Source organism: Ischnura elegans, chromosome 6 (assembly GCF_921293095.1).
Source record: "Ischnura elegans chromosome 6, ioIscEleg1.1, whole genome shotgun sequence".
In the NCBI taxonomy this organism is placed as follows: domain Eukaryota; kingdom Metazoa; phylum Arthropoda; class Insecta; order Odonata; family Coenagrionidae; genus Ischnura; species Ischnura elegans.
The window spans coordinates 122007129-122029698 of record NC_060251.1 but is presented as its reverse complement, the minus strand read 5'-3'; the positions used below and the strand labels follow the sequence as shown (position 1 = coordinate 122029698).

At 39.4% G+C, this 22570-nt stretch overlaps 1 long non-coding RNA gene across 1 annotated transcript in view; it reads left to right on the top strand.

Moving 5' to 3' along the window:
* The first annotated feature begins 2343 nt into the window (after window positions 1-2343).
* The window catches only part of LOC124160084, a 33986-nt gene continuing 13759 nt past the window's right edge, over window positions 2344-22570 (top strand). Inside the window, exon 1 of the long non-coding RNA XR_006865070.1 lies at window positions 2344-2861. This is a non-coding gene — a long non-coding RNA (uncharacterized LOC124160084). The remainder of the gene's footprint in view (window positions 2862-22570) is intronic.

Genomic DNA, 22570 nt, shown 5'->3' with positions numbered 1-22570 from the left:
CTCAAAAACGATATTTTTGAGCTAGGAAGTTGAAACTTCACATAAATATTCCCAAATAAATTGTGCATGACTTTCCAGATTAATTATTTCCTGTACCATGACGTAAACCATATTTATGACGTCAAAGTTGAACAAATTTAGCGAAAAACGAGCACCCTCGATTTTTTATGGAAATTGCCAATTTCATCCTTGCGCAGTGGTTTCATGAATTGTTTTATTGACTGTTAAACCATCTTAATAAACACTTCTTTTTCTTCCATTTGGAGGTTTTCAAAGAATTTGTTTCTTCATTAACCATTGATATACATATTATAAAATGGCGGAGCCTGTTTTTAGGCAATTTTTTACATAAACGTAGAGAAAAAGTAGATACTTCCGCCAACTTCTGCCAAGTGACTTATACCACGTCGTTCTATGGGGCTCCTACATTGTGAATTTAAAGTGAAATCCCGCTCCAACTTGCAACCACAAATTCTACATTGTTTTTTCGAGCTCAGTCGACTCAGGTTCTGGCCGACGGCGAAGAGTACGGCGACGCGGCTAGCGTGTGGATGCGATAAGGCCACAATCATTGTCTGGATAATAGATATAATGGTGATAGAAAATAGTCACCAGAAAGTAAAATTAATACATATTGCTACGAATTACACTCATTACGTAATCGCGGGGCACTGCTAGAGGTATGCTGAAAGACTCAGCCTTAGAAACGTAGCCTCTTACCCAAAACCACACCCGATGGAAAACCCGATAATTAGTCCTCCAGAAATCTTTGTAGTTGAAAAACAAGGCGCCAGTATGTTCCGGTTGAATGATTCGAATATGTTCACCGTCCACTGTCCCAATTCAATGGGGATTTTGAAATCCACGTCGTAGAATGGAGCATCAAGAATAGTCTACCCCAGTGATCGACAAAGTGCGGCTCCATAGCTACATGTGGCTCTTTGGCTCCCTAAGTGCGGCTCTGGCACCAATATATCCACGGAAGGCGAAATAATATTTGCATAAAAAAACTTGGTAAGAAAAAAATTACATCTTATTTCGATAAATTATAATTCTTCTATAAATCGAGAATATGTATATTTTTTGTTTAAGTTAAAAAATAGATAGGTAATTAAAATTTTATAGTTTAATTGTTTTAGTTTTCGTAAAGGGAAACACAATCCATGTATAAGCTACCGGCTGAAATTGTTCGTATTTTTTCGGCGTAACCCGATGTGCTAAATGCAGCCAGGAAATTAGCCAAACATTTGCTTTGGGGGAAGCTTGGGTGGAATGCAGGCTGCCTATGCTGACATTTTGTGTCAGTTCGCACATATTCGAAAACCATATAGGTATGTATATATGTACATTAAATTCCATTTGTGTGTGCTATGAAGGTACCACAAGCAGGCGCGCGTATACTTTTTCTAAAGTAGCGGGGGTACAAATTGGCTTCACAGACGAGCAGTTGCAGTGTGAACAGTTTTGTTTTATCTACCGTGTCTGCAGTTATCCTGTCTTATTATCAAATTGCTGTATTTTTCAATCTAGATGCACATCTTACAGGTATTTTTATACGATTTTGTTACACCTGCTACATGTGTTTATGGGTCTTGTACAACATTTGTAATCCATTTTTCTATAACTTTTGTAGGCACTCCAAATATCACGGTTACCAAAAAAGCAAAGAAAAACGGAAGATGTACACCGCGAATTTAAAGTTGAGTGGACCGAGAATTTTGCGATTATTCAAACTTGAGTGGACTTTCGACATGTATTATTTGTAAGGAGAAATTCGCGCATAACAAGAAGTCAAATTTAGATAGACACTTTAAAGAAAGCACGCCTCAGTTAGCTATAAATATCCCATCGGTGACGAAAGGAAGAAAGCAGTTGAAGAACTCCAGAAGAGTAGAGAGTCGTCAAATTCTGTTTTTAATAACTGTATGCAATCTTCAACCTTAATATGGCAAGTTTTGTTTTTAGCCGAGAAGTTGCTAAGAGAGGGAAACCGTACACAGAAGGCAAATACATAAAAACTTGTTTTATAAAGGCATCCGAATAGCTATTTCGGGATTTTAAGAACGAAGCAGATACTCTGAAAAGAATTAAAGAGTTGCCATTGAAACTCGATTGTGTGAAAAAGTACCATAACTTTTTATTTTGCCATTGAAAGCCAAAACTATTAAAAAGATGGAACAATTGAAACATGTTCGAATAACAACTACAAGCATATCGATGACCTGAAATCGGTTTCGGCTTTATCAATAAGCAGTTGACGAGTCTTGTGTGTGACGGTCACTCCCGTCACGGTCTTGTTCCGGGGGTTGGGCGGCGGCCGCCCTGGGCTCGCGTAATCTTCAAAAGCTTGGTCTTTCTCCTTTCTTTTCCCCTTTCCCACCACCCTTAGCGTTCCAGCCCCCAGGCATGCGTGTGTGTGTGAATGGGTATTCTGGTGATCTTGGGTCGAATGACCAAGTGGTTATATAATGATGTAACGGCCACTTGACCCGGCCGAGTTGTTTTATATAAGTCTTTTTGTGCTATGTCATGTGACCCTCTCCACCCCGCAAGTGGTGAATATAAGGCGGGTGGAAGGGAGTGATAAGCTTCTTCCTTCCTGGGTTCCGCGTTAGCTGGTGGTGAGGTACTGCGGAGTTCGGTGATTGATTTGGTGAAAGTTGTCTGATAAGTTGTCAGTTACTTTACGAAAAGTGTTAGCAATTTGTCTTACGAGTGAGACTTGGACAACCATCGCTGAGCATCGCTGGGAAAGCTGGGCCAGGCAAAGGGCATATTGAGGTGCAAATTGGAGAGCACCAATCCTGCCCAACTTAAGCCTGCAGAGGAGGAGCGAGAAGTTACGAGCGACGAGGCAGTGGGTGTGTATCGGCCACACAAACTTGTGTCGCCCCGCCATATAAACCCCCCCCCCCCAGAAAACGCCGTATAATCGCCCTCCAAGTATCCCCAGTGATTACTTCCCACTGTATAACTGGACAATAAGACAACTTCCTTTTTTTCACCACAATCGCTAAGTAATTCAAAGGACTCCATCGCCTTCAGCAATTCATAATCAATTCAGTGCTCTAATGAACTGTATTTGACTCACATCTGCCTAATATTCACTTACCTTAGAAGGGTAATTGATCCACGATTATTGTTAATTCATTGTTAAATCATTGTGTGTTGCTAAAATTTAATTCATTTATGTTTCACGTACATCATCCGTAATATTGATCACCCATCACATCCCTCACTAGGATTATTCTTGTATTTTTGTGCCAAGGGTTATTTTTTTTGGAATTGTAAATTTAACCAGTGCAATATATATATGTGAAATTGAACTAAACTCGAGTACGTGTGGTTATTTGGGGCGTCAGCTGGGGAGCTGGGGCTGCGTTGTTCCTGATTACCTCCCCCTTGAATCGTTCCTAACCCACTTCCCGATCTCAAATCCTTCGATAAATGAGAAAACGACCTACCAAAAAGGAGGAATTCTTCGGGGTTTGTCAATATAGGGGCGGGTTGTAGGTCGCCGTGGGGACGAAACGTCCCACCCTGTTGCCGAGGACCCTCCACAAGTGTTGTTGGTTCCCCCCGCCTTCTCCGCGGCCACCACAGATAGCGGCGAGGTGGAATGGACCGTCACAGATAATACGAAGATAATAATAAGATGAATGAGACATAAATGATACAGGGCAAGTTTCACTTTTTGTAAGATTTATGTCTCATTCAGGCCCTAAAGAAGAACTTTAAGAATTATGGTCACTCAAAGGTCAGACGTGTGGAGAAGATATCGCAAATGCTGTAATTGAGTGTAAGGATAAACATCATATTCCCCTCGATAAAATTCAGCCGATTTCAACAATTGGGGCCAAAAGTATTACCGGCGCGGAGTAAGGGTATTTTGCAATTTTGAAAGAAAAAATGAATCACGAGATACTTGCTTACCATTGTATGTATCATTTCCCAAGAAGGGCTTTGTGCGCAAGCATTTCCGGATGAAATTTGTGAAGTTATGGAATTAGTGATTGCCATTATCAACTCCATTTTAGCTAAAGCCCTTATTCATCGCCAATTCAAAGAATTTTAATTTGAAATGGAGAGTGAATACGCTGATCTTCTGCTTCACGACAAGGTACGTTGGTTATCAAGAGGGAACGATTTAAAACGATTCACGTCCCTTTTTCGGAAATTAAAGCATTTCTCCTTGAGAATGGCGTTCACTGTACAGAACTAACAGAAGATCAGTGGATCCAAAACTTTTATTTCATGGTGGACGTTAAGTCTCATCTACATCAGCTTAATCGTTAACTACAAGGGAAAGGAAACTTAATTTTTTCGATTATAGAAGAAGTAATAACATTCGAAAACAAATTGGCCATTTTTGCTCAGGATTTTGAAAGGGAAACATTGTTTAACTTTCCGAGCCTGCTGAAGCATCGCCAAGAAAATAATTCCTCTATTGATAAACACCACTTAAAAAAATAATGTTAATTAGCATTAGGGAAGCATTTCTCGGCAGGTTTGCCGACCACTGGTGTACCTAACGAGACAGTGAGCAGTCATTGTGGTGAGAAAGTAAAGTTACTGACATGGAAGAGACAGATATCCGCGAGAATAATTCGGATAACAAAATGACTGAGGCAAAAACACTCCACACGAAAAAGGAAAAGAGGCCAATCAGGAAAACTTGATGCAGGATTGAAAATATTGACAAAACTGCAGGAACCTGAAGAGGGACTCTTAAAATTTTTCAAAGGCATTCTTCCAAGCCTGTATAACCTCAACGATGTGGAAACAGCTATTTTCCAACTACAGGTATTGAAAATTCTGTAGAAGACACAGCAGTCTAGAGTAACACTGATAATCAATCGCCTCTTGTCCAGTAAATCAGCTCCTAATGAATTACTCTGGACCTCAGGGTAGGGTAACACCTACAGCAACTGGGCACGATTAGTGGAGCATCAATTTCTAGAGCTCAAACCGCCGCCCGTATCGAAGTGCATCCTCAGCAGCCATCCTCAGCAGCATCACGAAATTAAACGCCGCCTATTGAAAATTCTGTAGAAGACACAGCAGTCTAGAGTAACACTGATAATCAATCGCCTCTTGTCCAGTAAATCAGCTCCTAATGAATTACTCTGGACCTCAGGGTAGGGTAACACCTACAGCAACTGGGCACGATTAGTGGAGCATCAATTTCTAGAGCTCAAACCGCCGCCCGTATCGAAGTGCATCCTCAGCAGCCATCCTCAGCAGCATCACGAAATTAAACGCCGCCTATTGATTCCGTGGGTCGCGTTTTGGGATTCATCCGAGAGTTTCTTCGTACTACTGTGATTGTGACGCTTGAAATGTTTGACATCAGATAATCAATAGAATGGCCATCAATATTGACTATTTTGTATTTGATAACTCTCCGTTTGATTTTTATTAAAATGCAATCCATGTAGCTGCTTCATTTCAGAAAGATTGGAAAGAATTGCAGGTACCTACATGATTATTTGATTAGTAAATAATTAACATTTCCACAATCTGACTGAGAGAGAAAATCACTGTGATGTACCTCCCAGTCCACATGAAAGTGATATAAGATTAATTAAATTTTCGTTCTCTAGTATTAATTATATCCCTTGGGCTACAACCTTGTCCTGGTGGAAGTTCCTATGACGCCACTTCGAGGTGCACAGGCGGGATTGATGCTAAATTATTGCCGGCGGGGACAGATAGTTCGAAGGGTAGGAGCCAGACCAAAGGTAGTCCACGTGATGGTGTCACGTAAAAAAAAAAACACTGTTGGAATGGAAGTATCGCTCCAAATAAGGAACTACCTGTACCACCACCAAACTCTGTCTTCCCTGAGAACATAGAGTACAACCAAATGAGCCTCGTACACTCATCGAACAAGACCCATCCGCGAAGGGCGGGTGCCTTTCTTGGTGGCGGGGTCGGAAAGGCCCTCGGGGAGATTGAAATTACACAGACTGTAGAGGAAGAGTGGGATAGTATTAAAAGTACTGGAATATTAAAAGAGGCGGAGAAGTCAATTGGCTATGCTGACAGCAGAAGGATGAAGACGCCGTGGATAACGAAGGAAATGGAGGTGAGAAGGAAGTGGATGAAAGTGGACACAAAAGGGCAAAAGGATGTTTAGGCATTAAAATAATCGATTACGGCGTGAAAATAAGAGGGAAAGAGAGGTTTGGTGGAAAAGAGAGGGTGAGGAGATGGGAAAAGTTCCAGATGGATGGAGAATTAGGCGCGTTGTACGCCAAAGTTAAGTCGCTATCGGGCGGAAAAAGAGGACAAGCCATGTCTAAAATAAGGCTAAAAATGGGACTAAGAAGCTAACCGAGCGAGAAGAGGTATAGAGTAGATGCTAGGAATACGTAGATCATCCGTAAGACGGAAGAAACAGGCCGAATATATTTAGAAGAGGAAATAGTAGTGGAGGATAATAATATTGGGCCGCGGAAATATTGAGAGGCCTTCGTGATATGAAGGCTAGAAAAGCAGTGGTCGTGGAAAATATCCCGTGTGAGCTCCTAAAGAATCTAGTGAAGGATAGTAAGAAAAGGTTTTTCGAACTAGTACGCAGGATCTATGAGGAGGGAGGTTGGCCGGAGGATTTCGTGAAGACGGTTTTAATTCCACCACCGAAAAAGAAGAAAGCTGTGGAATGCGGAGATTATAGGACTATTAGTCTAATATCGCACGCGGCGAAAGTGGTACTGAGGATTATGAACAGACGAATGAAGGCGAGGGCAAACTAGTATTTGGGCGAAGATCATTTTGGTTTCCGATAAGGAAAGTCACCTATTAATGCAATGGTAGGAGGGACCTAGAATATGACCAGGACGTGTATGCCTGTTTCACCGATGAGATCGTATGAGAAGCGTGGGATGTGTGGGAAGCTGGAGTAAAAGTGAGGGCAATGATGTTAAAATCCTTGAGGTTCGCGGATGATCAGGCGCTGATTAGCCAGTCAGCGAGGGGACTGCAGGCTCCAGTGAATGCGATAGACGAGCGGTGCGAGGAGTACGGGATGAGGATTAATCACAAAGAAGACCAAGGTTATGCGGTTTTGTAAAGCATCGCGAGCGAGGAATGTGAGACTCGAAATAAAAGAAAGTGGTGAAAAACTAGATCAGGTAGATAAATAATTATTAATATGAATAAATGATAGATAGATAAATAAATAGAGCGATTCAACTATTTAGGCAGTACGTTAGAGGAAAACGGATACAGTAGTAAAGACATCAGGAAGCGAATTGTATTAGCAAATGAGGCGTTCGTGAACAGGAAGGAGCTTCTGAGAGGATCGTTATATAAGAGTTTAAAGAAAGGGTTAGTGAAGAGTCTGTTCTGGCGTGTAGCGCTTTACTATATATACGCGAATCGTGGAAGGACGAGAAAAGACTGGAGGCATTCGAGATGTAGGTGTAGCGAAGAATGGAGAAGGTGAAGTGGACGGAGAGGAGGAGGAACGACGAAGTGCTGGACTTGGTGGGTGAGGAGAGGCAGCTTTTAGATGAGATACGGAGGAGACAGGTACGGATGAGGTACGAATGTGAAGAGTACTTATTGTTAGCGGGAAGGGATGTTGAAAACTATGTTAGAGGGTAGAATGTTATGTAATCGAGGGAGAGGAAGGAATAGAATAGGATTTCTGGATAGATTGAAAGGGAGTAGACCTTATTGTGAACTGAAGAGGGAAGTGCTTGAAGGAAGGGGAGGGTCCCAGAACAGGGACGCAGCTAGGAATTAAGGCTAGGGGGGTTTTGGGGTAACTAATATTTAAGGGTGTGGGGGTATTGCGTACCCAATAGGGTAAGCAGGAGTTGTGGGGGCCCTCCTCCAGAAAATTTTTAAGAATAATGGTTCAAAATGGCGAATTATACGGCTTCCTAGGGGATATTTGATATATCCTAACACTATTCTATAAGTAATACCATAGAGTAAGTATATATCTAATCAGGCGGCAAGCTTCTTTGACGATGGCATACAAAAGCTGGTCCCAAGATACGATAAATGCCTCAATAGTAATGGGAATTATGTAGAAAAGTGGAGTAAAGTATGGCCTTTCAAGTGAATAAATTATTTTTGGAAAAACTTTACTAGTTGTTTTTTATGTCAAAACGGTACGTACTTTTAAAACACGCCTCGTATATGAAGGGCAGCTTCTTTGGCGATGGCTCGATCAGTTTTCCTTCTCTCTCAGCCCTTTCAATGCACTCCTCAAATAGTTTCTTGGATTGACCAATTTCAGCTAACTGTGTTTAACCTTCAAAAGTAGTGATTTTTTATTCACATATTGAAGTAAGGAATATGGACTAAACTCATCTCAAATTCATCATCATCATTATAAATTACCGGATGTACTGGGATGATATTTTAACACTTTTCCACAAAGCTTTTAAAGATAATTTTTCCACTAGCGTTCACATCTTGTTGCTTGAGTAGTCCAATACCTTATATCTTCATCCACTATCAACAAATTTTTCTGAAAACGCGCGAAATTTATCTCAAATCTCGCGCAAATTAACTCTTAGCCGAGTGGTTTTAAGGTAAGAACAACGATACCTAAATCAAATGCCATTATTGAACCAAAATAATCACAGAATTGTAATGGGGCATTGGACTATACTACACCAAAACTCAATGCCATCCCTTCTTCAATCGCGCAGTCTTCTGGTCAAAACGCCGAGAATACTCATGCACGCTTGAAGTACTCACTTTCACGCCTTCCTTTGGGCAAAATCTGCGTAAAACTGAAGTTTAGCGCGAAATTTTCAGACTAGCGATGTCTAAAATAATTAGGGTTTTCCACAGGGTGAGATTCGTAATACTTTTTTCTTAATTTTTCCAAGCAAATTCGCACGTTAAGGGTAAAAAGGCTTTCTCCGTTCATCACCGGTGGCCGAAGCAAGGCCGTAGCCAGAAAATATTTTCGGGGGGGTGGGGGGGATTTATGAAATAGTAGACAAACATAAAATTATTTAAATAAGAAAAATAAAATAGCGTACACGGATAACTATACGTATTTATTATAAACCCTTAAAGGAAAATATAAACATATTATTAAATAATTAAATTGAGTCTTCTAGATTTCTTTGCAGCGAACAAATTAATTAACTCCTTGGTGTCGATGTCAACTCTGCGGCAACGCACAGATGGTATTAAAATATTGAGAAATGATTATGTGTCTTTGTGATTTTGAAATCTCGACGTAATCAGATCAATGAAATCATCCAAAAGTGGAATTATTATAGTAATTCTAAAATAAGTCTCAGGCTCTTTTGTGTCGTAGTTCACCCTATGCTCTTGGTGGGCCGTTATTCGCGGAATTTACATTTCCTCGTTAACAGTTCTGAGCAAGTTCTCCGCGTTCATGAAAAGTTCAGCAAATTTTGTATCAACATTTGACGAACATCTTCAATAGTCTTAATAATTAAATCGACATGTTTTAAAGCTGCTGCCAAATCGCATAAGGAGATTGGAGTATTCTGCATAGCGACAGTGTGTAAGTTAACAACATTCCTAAGCAATATAAGCCTACAACAAAATCACTTGAAATGACTGCTCTTAGAAAAGAATCAGCCTTTAAGGATGATTCAGAATCCATGTCACTGCATAAGTTGTATAGTGTGTGCACAATTGCTTTATAGATTTCTTTAAATCTTATCAACCCATCATGATTTTCAACCCGACGCGTCGCGACGGGTCTGGCACATTGCCGCAAGGCTTTTCCGTTGCGTTTTGGGGAAGTTTTTCTTCGATATTCTGTTTTAGGCACTTTGATCGTTTTGCCTAGGACTAGATAAAATTTCCAATCTATTTTATGATTCCAATAGCATTTCGAATAAGCTGAACCTGGAAAGAGAGATCCAAAGCTAAATTCAGATCCCATTTTCAGCTGTTTGCGTAGTGTCAGGTTGAGATTTTTTAAATAAATATTTAAATAATTTTTTCTTGCCATTTCAAATGATGAACAGACCTGTAAAAATTTAATTGACTAAGTAATCGTCATATCTTCGAATCTAAAGCTATGAATTTCACTCTCGAGCGAGCGAGCTATAAAGCGTATAAATTACGCCAATCTTTGAATACCAAGGATTTCAACATAGTACGTACATTCTGGGTTAGAATGGTCTCGTCCATTATTATAATGTACTTTGGCGGTCTACAGTACGATATATCAAAGCTTGACGAAGTATTGCAGCTAATTTATTTTTAGATCGGCAAGAGGAACCGACACCCGTGGCGTTCAAAGTACGCCGTGTACATCGTGCTTCGCTTTTCTTGAATAGTCTCGTGTATTCTTACAATGTAATTTTCACTATCTGCAGCGTGATTTTTTAAAGTACAAATTATTGTTGAAAATTTTTTAGATCGGCAAGAGGGACCCGACACCCAAGGCGTATAAATTACGCCGCGCGACCGAGCGTGTACCACCTCTACCATCTGTGTACCCTTTATATCAATATCACCTATAAATGCACAAGCTTGAACTAAATTCTACAAATAAAGATAATTTTTAACAATAATCGAGAGTTATCATATAAATGCATCTATCGTGGACAAAGTACGCCACGCGTCCGGTCGTGTAAAAATATCAGGCGCGCACGCTCGATAGTTAACAAATCCAAACACAAATATCTACGTACCTTCAAATGTACCTGCCACTAAAAATTCGTGATCCTTTTTTTCAAACTTTTCTATCTCCGAAACGGCTTGTTTTATTTAATACAGTGCTCTAAAAATACAATGCCAAATTGAAATACCTACCGATTCATATATTAAACTGCTTGATATTGATAAATTGATAGGTATATTACACTTCGCAAGTTTCACTTAGTACGGACTCTAAAAAATCATAACTCACTCATCGCTCCAATAATTCACAGCACTATTATTTCACACACTGCACTGCAACTACACGCACTGCACCTACAAATTCGCTAAGATAATTATTGACTTAAGTCGCATTGGATCACTTTCCAAGACGGACTCCGTGCTTGCCGGCGCGCTTATTTATTTCGTAGACGCGGCACTACGAAACATCGAGAAATTAAATCTCTAAGCCTATCCAATATTCCTGAATTCAGCTCGAACACGACCCCGAAGTTTCGTTGCTTCCTTAGTTGGCGTAGTACGTGCTATCTAATGACATTTAGTAGTGAGTAGTACTACGTAGTATCATTACTCACTACTATATGTCACTGCGCCGCAATATGACATCGTCGCGTGAGCACCAAGCAAGCATAAAGTAGGTAATATCTATTTAATTTTTGTTTTCATTTCGGGGGGGAGGGGGGGGGGAATCAATCCCCCTTTATCCCCCCCTGGCTACGGCCTTGGGCCGAAGTGCTATTCATTGTGACTATATAAGTGACTAAGTGCTATAGTGACAGAGTGCTGTGGCTCAATGAATAGCTAACTTACTTTTCGGCAGTCGTTTGCCCTGCATGCGGTTGAGGAAGGCACTATACGAAAGTGACTGCGTCAATGTGCCGAATGAGAATGAAAACTAATCCTTCTAAAGATAGAACGGGATGAAATAGCATTTTGAGGTTTTTTTCGCTTCTGAATGCATTCAAGTTTTCGTAGATAACTACATACTCAGCTGCATACTTTCGTTCCGCATTTATTTCCTTCCGATGGAGTTATTTTCAGGACAGCATCGACACAGGCAAACAACAAGTAGCGTCAACTGGAAGCCATTTATATACGCAAAAATGCACTACTTATGGCAAGAGATGTTTATTTACGAGGTATATATTTCTTAAGGGAAACAAAATATCCAAAAACATCGAATGCCACCCATAAATATTGGATTTCCTCGGGCCTTACCGCCGCCCGCGTCAGCGCATTGCATCATTGTAGTTAAATCAATGCCGAGGTCTGACTGGCAAGTATAAGCAAAAATTTTCTTTACTGCAACGTTGCATAAGTTTTTCTATTTGTATTCATACAGAAGACTCCGCGACGGTAAATGACACTCTAAACGATATTGCACAAATTATTTGAAAATTCGGGTAAAAAATACTTAAAAGTTCAAAAAAATATATACAAAAGTAAATACAGTAAAAGTAGAAACATAGAGTAAGTATATACATACTCTATGGTAGAATGAATATATTTTCCACTATACGCTGATGCTTATACATGTTTTTGGCTAAATACATAGTGTAAATTCCGTCCTCCACGAAGCTGAACATTTCGAAATCGTCCTGTTTCAAGCAACTGTCATTTTTACATTGAATGCTTCCTGTTTGACAGATCCCTGTAGCCGCTCTGATCAACGAAAATTTCAAATAAGTAGCGTATTTTGTAGGCCATTTCCAATAGAATACGACATTCAAAAATAGCAAAAATTAGAAAAAAATACTTTTAGCCACCTCTTTTAGCAGTGGCGTAGCCAGGAATTTCGTTAGGGGGGGGTACAAAACCAGGGGGGGAAATTTTTTTAAAACAGGGTACTAAGTTTTTACTACTAATACTATGGGTTTTAAACTAATTTTAACAGTTTTCATAATCGAAAAAAACTTCATTTGATAAAGATATACTCTTTAAATTCATGATTTTTCAATATTTTGTTTTCTTTAATGAAGGAAAATGATTGTGTTTTTATATTTCGGAGGGGAGGGGTCCGAACCCCCCCTGGCTACGCCAATGTTTTTTCGATAAGGAACCACTGTGCGCTTAGAAGCTCGTTGGAGACGCTCTGGAGCATTGGTGACCGCACCCATGGTCGAAGCCATTTCTGTGGGACAAATGAGCATCGGTTTTTCATGCGTCCTCTCGCGATGTGTAATAATGGAATGGACAGCCTGCTCATACACGGTCATATCATATTAATGCACTCGTTCACTACCTAATTACATATTACTATTGTCGATTGTTTTCCTGTTTGAAAACAAAGAGACGCGTATTTTCCCGCTTTTTCGATGCGCCACCTACTTTACGATCTATTCGCAGCGAACAGTCGACGGTTTTAGCCCTTTCGCAGGTGATTTCATGACGTCACGCACTCAATCCGAGAGCGTCATTACTTCTCAGCTACCCTGGGCCTCCTCGAGCATATAAGGGCCATGGCCTCGAGTCATGTCATGCATTGCAGTTCACTCTCCTGTGAGCGAATCCTTTCCTGAATGAAAGGCACTCCTTAAACTAGTGAATTAACCAGAACTCTTTTGACGTCATCAACTCATGTAAAATGGGCGGAAACTTTCCGGTTTCCCTACTTATAATCATACGAGATAATGCTGAATGGAGATGATTTATATTCCCACGCTATCTATCTTTCCCTTACATTTACTAGAATTATCATTACGTAAGTTGCGATTAATAGTTTATTTGAGTTAACGACCCATTTACATATTAATCAGGTGCGGATCCGAATCGCGCGAAAGTGGATCGGCACGGGTTTCCCTCCTCCTTGACATTTCACTTGATGAGGCATGCGCGCGCGCGGCTGGAGGGGGGGAAGGGAGGGGGCAGACACCCCGATGCGGACACTCACTTTCAAATGCTTTAGGACAAAGTCTGAAGCGCCACTTCTGCTCCTCGAGAAATTTTAGTTTCCCTTATTCTTCTTATTTTCCTTGGTTACTCACCAAAGATATTTCGTTTGTGAGTGAAGATATGTGCATTCAAAGGGAAATGTTGCTTGAAAAGTGATCATTTCGTTTCGATTTATGTCAGATTTAATGATTATTTCGTTTGCTTTCCTTCGCAATTGGGTACTTGCCCCGTTTTCACTGTTAGTTTGTATTTTAATTATTGTAACACCTTCGCCTACAAGCAGTGGCGGTGGCCGAGGAGAGGGCCTTTACGGGCTTTATGCGGCTGAGATTGTAGTGCATGTGCGATGGATTCCCCGACGCTGAAAAATTGATAACGTATATTTTTAAGGTTGTACACTCGTTTTTTTCTGTAAAAATATCAAATCATTTTAAAATCGCTGCAACAGCTTTATATACTTTTTTTGCATTAATGAGTCCTATAAAAGTTACGAACTGGGTAGGGTTAAAGGTATAATTTCTATAAATGGCAAGAAATTTTTGAAGAGATTTGCAAAAGAAGGTAACCTTAGCCCGGCGGTGAAGGGGGCATAAAAACCCTGCGTCAGAGTTAACATAATAGGGAAATTGCATACTTTTTATAAACAGTATGCTGATATACTACAGTAAACACTTAGTGCTGCAATATACTTTTTTCCGCTTAAAATTCAGTTTATACCCTAGAAAATGACTCCCAAAAGTCGCCCGAGTTTCGCGGGCTAAAAAATACCGCCCCCACTAATCTTAGGCCGTGACGTCATAGTTCAGTAGGAGTCCAAGATCCAAGCCCAGTAACTGCAGGTTTGGAAGAGCCACGTTGCGTTTAAAGGAGAACATGGGTGAAATAAGGAAAAATTACAAGTGGTGCATTGTTCCTCTGTGCAATAACACCCCAGAAAAAATTTTCGTGTGCATTCCCACGGAGGAAATTAGAAGAAAAGCCTCGATGCATGCCGTCTGTCGGGATGAGCGTTACGGAAAAATAAGAGTATAATAAACGGAATGATAAACCCTTGTGCTATGTGAGCGAAGATAAATTTAATATAAATAATATTTCCATATTTCATTGACTGAATAACTTGAAACTGAGATTTTTCGATAATTCGGCCGCCGTAGAATGAAAACTCAACTTCCGAACAAAAATCGAGATAGGTGTTTCTCGATGGTTACAATGGACTCAAATTATTAAGGCACTTGTTTAATTTCAGTTACGGAAGGACATAGAAAATTCCATGATGTTTAAAATCAAGGGAGGAAATATGAAAATATAGAGCAACGTTGATCCTCATGCATTCGAGTGCCAGCCAAGAAGACAGCGTTTTCTTCTACTGTCGGCGTCAAAATGATGTGCCGCTGTACTTTGCAAATTTATATCCTGGCTTCACTGCATGGTATAATAATGAACTATTCGTCATTTTAAAGGAAATGTTATCCTAAATTCTGATTTATTTTATTACAAAAAATGTCAAAAATGTAGACACGGCCAGTGCAATAAATGACTCCGCGCACCGAAAAATTAGCCGTTTTGTCAACTTCATGAACTTTGCAACTCAACCTAGGGAAAACTACTACGTCTACAGCATTCGTCTTCCACATTAATTTACACTCATCAGTGCGGATTAATAAAATGACTTTTGGGTATTTTTAGAACTTATATTTTGTTATAAATTAATGAAAATATTTAAACATTATCTTGTCCCATTGTTTACCCCGAAAGATAAAGGAAGTTGTAGATGGAAAAAGAATGGAATCCAGAGGTGGTAACAAAAAATGAAATGCAGCATTTTATTCTACGCCGTTGCTTGCTTTTCAGAAAAAGTTGAGTCACAAGAGGAATGTTCCGCGGCCCTTGATTTGGAAACTGTGGAGATTGAGGAAGACGTGTGGATCAGCAATTTCCATTTAGTTGGTTGTCAGGATAAACCAAGGATCCATTTAAAGGTTGTTAGGACATCGTACAAAGATAGGATCCTGATGTGCACCACAGGGGAAATGGGGTGTTTGAGGGAAAGTCAAACCTAAAGTTGCCCAAAGAAAGTGCAGTTCTATGCTGCTCTTTCCCCAGTTAAAACCAAATAGAAATTGGATTGGGATGATATTTTCACCACGGGTTCCAGTGATAATGAGAGTGCAGGTGATCATGGTCATCGTCGAAGGTCATCCCTCTAGGATTTCCGATACGGAATTTTTAAGTGACAACCGATCGCAATGACGATGAGCTCGCCTTTAGAGTAGGTTTCAGATATATCGTGAGAAAAGCTCCCAAAATGTATAAAAGACTCTGTTTGGAAAATATTCGCATTTTAATGCTAATTTAGGAAGGATTTCATTACAAAAGTAACTTATTAACACCTGAAGACGTTGTGTTTATTATATTTATCGAAGTGCGATTGACCGATTCTTTCTGCAGAATAGGAAGTGGCTTCGGGGTTTTTAGTCACAAGATGGTAGATTGTGTTGGAAGTTCGTCTATATTATCGCTACTAAATTGAAACATTAATAGTTTGGCTTCCTAAGAGCTTCCTGTTGCCCTCCAAGCAAGGTATTTTTAAGTTGAAAGTATCATCGACAGCTTCGAGGTGGAAATAAGTTCACCATAAGACACTACCGGACTGCCAAAAGAATACACATTTCACATGAGTATACACTTTCGCCAATATTATACGCAAGTCTCACTTTGTTATGAACTATAAAACATTTCAGATGCACATCAGCTACCTTTCCATTTCTCGGCATCGACTTTCCGCGCCGACGAAGTCCACAGTTTCATTAAAATACCCTGTTATCATGATGGAATCAGTAACAGGAAGCTTGCTAGGATCAGCCTAAGAATAACCGTATTCCTTCATCTTTACGCAATCTATCGCTTTCAATGGAGGAGAAATAGATCAAATAATAGCCCTGAAGTCACAATGAACAACTCCGATACGTCTGCACTCCAATAAATGAATCATAACCACGCCGTCGCATGTATTCAAGTATGCAACCTCTGCTGTGGCCGTGCCGCCGTGCCTCCTCGTACTGAACTATGACGTCACTTTTCTACCAGCCAATCATCGGGCGTTTTCGCTTCTCACTTGCATTTGAAAATTCTCGTGAACTTTGATGCATTAAATATCGCAAACCACGTCATAAAATAATTAAAAAAACTTTCACCGAGGTATGCAAACATATATTTTTATATAATTTTGGGGCTATTGATTATATCTGAAATATATGCAAGTTCCCTATTGTTTCAGACTGGCAACAAAGGGTCATACCTACCTCCTGTTTATTTCAAATTTATTAATAGGGTTGTTCAAGCCTATCAGAACGGTATAAAAAAACGAATGTATATCACTTCTGATGTAATTTCATTTTGATTGGGATGAATGACAGATGCGTTGAAAAAGTAATGATGGAATTATTAGCAATCAAAATTCGAACAATTTTAAACGCCGCCAAAAACGGTCCGCCATCTTGAAATAGAGGTGATGACGAAACAAGCCTGTACGGCTGGCCTGTACCCTCGATCGCTCGATGCCAAGCTGAGCACTCAGCATGCCGACTGGACATTTGCCAAGGTTATTCCTTATTTTGAAATGGCCTGTTGTGCATGAAGCTTCCGGATGGATCAAGGCGACATAAAATCCATTCTTCAAGTTAGGCAGGCAACGTATGTAGTGTAATTGTTGACAGGATTTGAAAGTTTTGTATAGCCGCATTTGCAAGGAAACTACCTACGTGCAGTGAACTTTCATTTTGCCGCTAGTGCAAGTGAACAAAATTTGTGCCCTTAATGTACCCCTGAGTGAATTGATTGCATATATAGACGATGAAGTAAAGAGTGAAGCGACAAGTGAAGTGAGTTGTGAATGTAACATCTTCGACGAAATTATTTCTTTCTTCCATGCTGGTTCAATCAACCCTATACATTTCGATCTAAGGTATCTAACTATTGCGAAGGATATGTTTCATATTTGAGCTAGTTGTACTTAGAGGATTCATCGAACGTATATTAATTTTCATTTGTTTGTTCGCCTCTAAGTTCTGTTTGATTTTATTACCTATTGCCAATTCATTTGGAGCATTCGTCAGATTTTACATTTCACGAATTTCGTTGCGCTGTTGTTTGTTTTGGTCATATTTTGGTTACGGTAATAGTGAAAGTGAAATTCGAAGTTTTTTGATGTTATAATAACTGGTTTAGCTAGTTTAATAATTTGTTTCAGCCTATTCATTTCATTGTCTTCGTAATGTCAATGTAAAATAACGTAAACTGATTCTAAGTCGTTAGTGATGAGTGGTAAGTGAGGTGTGGAGAATCCTTACGAACTTCAAGGAGTGCAAATTCTTTTGTGTGTGCAGAGTGATTGGAAAACCGATTGTCATGTTTTATTAGTGTTACATAATAGTGTTTTATATTTATTGTGAGCCAAGTTTTTTATTGAATCAGTTGATTTGGAATATACTTATTATACGTATCAAAAAGACAGCTCGTGAAATGTGTGCGTTGTAGTGCTATTTGTGATATGATGGGCAATAAATATGTACAAGTAAGGGTAATTTTGCTTATTATTACTCTTATTAAAGGATAAATTTGGATTTTCTTTAAACACTGATCTGGCGGCAGACGCTGGAGATCTTTAAAAAAAAGTGGAATAACCCTGCTGAGCTACTTCAAACACTGCAGTAGGGCATCTACAGGCTTGTGACGTCACACACCAATTCAAGATGGAAGTAGGGCTTTTTGGCGTAACGTAAAATTTGTCACTGTTTAAAGCCTTCTCTAAACATGTACAATGAAGAAAATAGCATAATATTATTGTCATTGCTCCTTCTGAAGCACGATCTTTCGATTTCTTAAATAAAAAAAATATGGTGAACAACCCTATTGGTTTCGATTGCTGTGAGTTTTTTTTTAAGATATTCTCTAATGAACACCGCCCAGTGAGAAATGGATCATCGAATCTACGTCGATTCGACGTCGAAGTACTCATCGATAAAACGTCGAGGGTAACACATCGATCGATGTCTATATGATCCGAAAATCGACGTGTTTTCGACGTCGAAGCCATCGACGTGTTTTCGACGTCGACGCCATCGACGTGTTTTCGACGTCGACACCATCGACGAGTTTTCTATGTCGACGAGATATCGTCTTTTTACCTGCGATTCCTACTAATAATTGCGGAAATATACATCTTTTCGGCTAATAAAGAGCATCTATTGCTGCGCCAACGACGTATTTCAATCGAGCACGTAAAGTCTAAACAAATGAAGGCTGAAATAAATTTATAATGGTGATTTGTAATCTTAAGTCCTTCGTATTCATCTTCAATAATAATCAGAAATCCTTGAGAAAAAATGTGAGGTGTTGACATCTATGACGCGAGTATAAAGGTATCGAAATGAGGTAAACGTAGTCACAAAGCCAAGCTTGTGCATATCACATACCACGCAGGAAAGAAGTAAGAACTTGGACGCAAATAGAAGGTACGGCGTATGTGGCAAATGTGTGAAAATGGAAATCTTGAACACATTAAATAGGGGAAGCTAATCCTACCTGTCATACAGCGGTCCAAAAGCAGACCGATTCCGAAGTATGGAAGACGTAGTGAAGCTTGTCTTTACTAAGCGACGGAATGCCTTTTTCGATGATAAATACGAATCCAAAAGCTCATTAAGTTTCAGAAGGATTTTAAATACCAATAACAGGATTTAGAGCTATCAAAGTTTGTCGCGCAAAATAAATGCGACAATAAATTTTCTATACGGCGCCGAATGTCTCTGTTCCGAGTTTACTGCGAAGAACTAACAGGCTAACAGCATGACGACTAACAGCTCAACTGATAGAACTTCAACGGTCAAGTTACAGAATTAAAAGGAATCAAAGATTGTTCTCGGAGATTAAAACTAATGTTTATGGACAAATAAAATAATTATTTAATTTTATATTTCTTATTTAAGACACATATGTTGTAATAGCGTCTCACCGTTATTTTTAAGACATTAAAACTACATCACTAAGTTCTCCCCTCAGCCAATCAACACGCTGACCCCGCTGGCCAATGAGAATAACACGTCGAAAAAACGTCGATTGAACAAATAAATTCGACGTCGACCACATATCGATCTATAGTCGTCGAATCGACGAAGATTCGACGTAGATTCGATGATCCATTTCTCACTGGGACCATGCTGATCACCCGCCTCCTGAGGCGGGTATTGGAGCCCAGAGGGCTAGCCAGTGGTGATGATAGGATAAATAACTTATCCTCAGTGTTAACGTACTCGTGAAATACCGGTGTGAAAGATCCACTCTTTTCCTTTCATTATTAACCTCACTCTGGTCTGGGTTACTTAAAAATAAAAATAAAGTTTACACTTTTTTTATTTAGCTGTTCCTTGTAAATGAATTTCAACGAGTAATAATTTAACAGGAAATATAATAACCTAATTTGATAATCAAACATATAAATTATTATCCAATTTCCCTATGTGGTCACCGGCTGTCCCTCATATATATATCCAAAGCGCTATAGTACACTTATGAATCATCTTGTATCGTAATTTCCAAAAAAATGCACAAAATTCTTAGCAATTTCCGAAATGAAAGAATCTGTTCAGTACCGTGTATTCCTCATTCTCCATAATTCTAATCTTCCTTGTATTAAACTTTGAAAATTTTTCTCCCTGGCCAAAATGGTGAAGCTCAAAAAAGCCTTTTCCATAACTAAATTTTTCCCACTGAATAACAGCTTCGAATGCTTTATGTCGGTCTGTTAAGAATGGCTTGAGGGCAGGTTTGTGGAATTGAATACCATGCTCCATCATCTGCCTTCTCATTGTTGCGTAGCTGCATCCAAAATGCGCCTTGCTGGATAAGGCAACTAATCTACCGACACAGAGAATAGGGAAATTGCATACTTTTTATAAACAGTATGCTGATATACTACAGTAAACACTTAGTACAGCAATATACTTTTTTCCGCTTAAAATTCAGTTTATACCCTAGAAAATGACTCCCAAAAGTCGCCCGAGTTTCGCGGGCTAAAAAATACCGCCCCCACTAATCTTTGGCTGTGACGTCATAGTTCAGTACGAGTCCAAGATCCAAGCCCAGTAACTGCAGGTTTGGAAGAGCCACGTTGCGTTTAAAGGAGAACATGAGTGAAATAAGGAAAAATTACAAGTGGTGCATTATTCCTCTGCGCAATAACACCCCAGAAAAAAATTTTCGTCTGCATTCCCACGGAGGAAATTAGAAGAAAAGCCTCGATGCATGCCGTCTGTCGGGATGAGCGTTACGGAAAAATAAGAGTATAATAAACGGAATGATAAACCCGTGTGCTATGTGAGCGAAGATAACTTTAATATAAATAATATTTCCATATTTCATTGACTGAATAACTTGAAACTGAGATTTTTCGATAATTCGGCCGCCGTAGAATAAAAACTCAACTTCCGAACAAAAATCGAGATAGGTGTTTCTCGATGGTTACGATGGACTCAAATTATTAAGGCACTTGTTCAATTTCAGTTACGGAAGGACATAGAAAATTCCATGATGTTTAAAATCAAGGGAGGAAATATGAAAATATAGAGCAACGTTGATCCTCATGCATTCGAGTGCCAGCCAAGAAGACAGCGTTTTCTTCTACTGTCGGCGTCAAAATGATGCGCCGCTGTACTTTGCAAATTTATATCCTGGCTTCACTACATGCTATAATAATGAAATATACGTCATTTTAAAGGAAATTTTATCCTAAATTCTGATTTATTTTATTAAAAAAAATTGAAAAATGTAGACACGGTCAGTGCAATAAATGACTCCGCGCACCGAAAAATTAGCCGTTTTGTCAACTTCATGAACTTTGCAACTCAACCTAAGGAAAACTACTACGTCTACAGCACTCATCTTCCACATTAATTTACACTCATCAGTGCGGATTAATAAAATGGCTTTTGGGTATATTTTTCGAACTTATATTTTGTTATAAATTAATGAAAATATTTAAACATTATCTTGTCCCATAGTTTACCCCGAAAAATAAAGAAAGTTGTAGATGGAAAAAGAATGGAATCCAGAGGTGGTCACAAAAAATGAATCGCAGCATTCTTTGATTTTATTCTACGCCGTTGCTTGCTTTTCAAAAAAAAAGTTGAGTCACAAGAAGGAATATACCTCTTGTGACTCAACTTTTTTTTTGAACATATGTTCCGCGGCCTTTGATTTGGAAACTATGGAGATAAGAATGGACATGTGTGGATCAGCAATTTCCATTTAGTTGGTTATCAGGATAAACCAAGGATCCATTTAAAGGTTGTCAGGCCATCGTATAAAGATAGGACTGATGTGCACCACAGGGGAAATGGTGTGTTTGAGGGAAAGTCAAACCCATAGTTGCCCAAAGAATGTGCAGTTCTATGTTGCTCTTTCCCCAGTTAAAACCAAATAGAAATTGGATTGGGATGATATTTTCACCACGGGTTCCAGTGATAGTGCAGATGATCACGGTCATCGTCGAAAGTCATCCCTCTAGGATTTCCGATACGGAATTTTTAAGTGACAACCGATCGCAATGACGATGAGCTCGCCTTTAGAGAAGGTTTCAGATATATCGTGAGAAAAGCTCCCAAAATGTATTAAAGACTCTGTTTGGAAAACATGCACATTTTAATGCTAATTTAGGAAGTATTTCATTTCAAAAGTAACTTATGAACACCGGAAGACGTTGTGTTTATTATATTGATCGAAGTGCGATTGACCGATTCTTTCTGCAGAATAGGAAGTGGCTTCGGGGTTTTTAGTCACAAGATGGTAGATTGTGTTGGAAGTTCGTCTATATTATCGCTACTAAATTGAAAAATTAATAGTCTGGCCTCCTCAGAGCTTCCTTTCGCCCTCCAGGCAAGGTATTTTTAAGTTGAAAGTATCATCGACAGCTTCGAGGTGGAAATAAGTTCACCATAAGACTCTACCGGACTGCCAAAAGAATACACATTTCACATGAGTATACGCTTTCGCCAATATTATA